Below are 2,162 nucleotides of genomic sequence, written 5' to 3' on the forward strand. Positions count from 1 at the left end.
CGATCGAAGAATTACTGGTGAAGGTATGGGATAGTAAACATTTTATAACTATTGATTTAAAGTCTGTATACTATCAAATACCCATTAGGGAAGACAATAAATGTAAAATGGCATTTATAGCTAACAATCAACTATTTCAGTTTAATTTTCTTCCTTTTGGTGTTAAAAATGCTCCAAGTCATTTCTCTAGAGTAATGATGGAGGTTTTTTCGTCCTTAATTGGCCATAACGTTCTTGTTTATTTAGACGATATCATAATTACAGGGGAAACGGCCAAAGAACATAATAATATTCGTGAAGTTTTAGAAGCATTACGACATAATGGTATGAAAATAAATTTGTCAATGTGTAAATATTTCTGTAAACAGGTCGAATTTTTAGGTCACATAATAACCCCAGAAGGTATCCAACCCGGCCCCATTAAAATAGAAGCAATTAGAGATTTCCCCAGGCCACGTACCCCTAAGGAAGTAGCTGGGTTTCTTGGGCTCACTGGGTATTATCGTAAATTCATAAGAGGTTTTGGAGAGAAAGCGAGACTCTTAGATGCTTTAAAGAAACAAAAAGTAATAAATTGGGGAGTGGAAGAGGAAAGGGCCTTTAACCATTTGAAAGCTGCCTTAACTAGCAATGACTTACTCGTATATCCTAGATTTGATCACCCATTTTTAGTGACAAGAGATGCGAGTAGCTTAGCTATTGGTGGCGTAGTTTCTCAACGATATGATAAAGGTAGAGAGCAACCCATTTGTTTTGATTCCATGGCATTAAAGGGGCAGAGAAGAATTATAGTACATTCGATCGAGAGGCTTTCGCTATTCTTTGGGTTCTAGAGAGGAATCAGTTCTTTTTATTAGGTCAGTCTATTGAGTTTCAAAGTGATCATCGCCCCTTACGAGATTTATTTTATAAAAGTGACTTGACATCTAGACACGTGAAGGGGATTGGAAGATTATTAGAGTTTAATATAAAGGGGTTTCACCACATAGAAGGTAAAGCTAACAGGGTAGCTGATGCCCTCTCTAGAGGTGCAGTAATAGGAGTAACAACTAGGGCCAAAAACAGGAAAGAAGAACGAAACCAAAATACTGAAGAGCCCATCAAAATAGAGTATGGGATATGAATTCACGCGAGGAGCAATCAGAAAATGAGATCCGTAAGCAAGAGAGACAGAGAGTTATAGATGTTAGCGAGAGAGAGAATGGAACAGTGAAGGTGAGTATACAGTATGTGGGGGGCGAGGACATGACCGGTGGTGTTCAGAATGAATGCCCTGATGATGCAGGTGTGATTGACTTGGGAGGTTGTGACATAAAGGAAGTCTGAGAGAGACAGAAAAAAAGAGGAATGATGGAAAGAGTGCGAGCTGTGATTAAAGGAGAATTGGAGAGTTATCCATCATTTCTGAATTTGCCTCATGTGAATTTTTTTTATAGAGAATGATATCTTATATTGTGCTCACGAGAAGAAGGGAGGGGAATTTTTTGCACAGGTAATTCTTCCTCCTCTTTAATTAATCGAGCCATCCACATTGTACATGCAAGTCCATATGTAGGGCATTTAGGGATTGATAGAACATTAAGGAGAGCATGTGAATACTTCTTTTGGTTAGGAATGAAAAAAATCTATAGAAAATTATACAAAATGTTGTCATGCTTGTAACTGTTTCAAAGAACGAAAAACACTCTACCGGAAGCCAGAAAGTGGCCTGTGATTTTTATCAAATTTTAGAGGGTGCATCTGGATGTAGTAGGACCATTTCCTACTGGTTTAACACAACATAGAAATATATGTGTATTTGTGGATGAATTTACTCGTTACACTCATACTCAAGCAATGTTAGATAAATCAGCAAATTCATTAGCCCAGGCACTGCGCTCTTTCATTACTGGGTTTGGTTGCTAGAAAATTTTTATAAGTGATAATGGTCTCGAGTTTATAAATAAAGGTATTGAAATCGATCAAGGAGTTGAGGAAAATTGAACACTTTTCAGTGACTGCATATAGGCCTTCAGCTAATGGCTTAGTTGAATCGCATAATAGGGAATTTTACGTTACTTAGTGGCTGATGAGCCCCTTCATTGGCACGCTATGCCTCCTTCAGTTGAGCTAGCTTTGAACATTGCATATAATGCTTCACTAAGGGACACATCTTTCTTTCT

The sequence above is a fragment of the Palaemon carinicauda genome, chromosome 11 (assembly GCF_036898095.1).
Source record: "Palaemon carinicauda isolate YSFRI2023 chromosome 11, ASM3689809v2, whole genome shotgun sequence".
Taxonomy (NCBI): domain Eukaryota; kingdom Metazoa; phylum Arthropoda; class Malacostraca; order Decapoda; family Palaemonidae; genus Palaemon; species Palaemon carinicauda.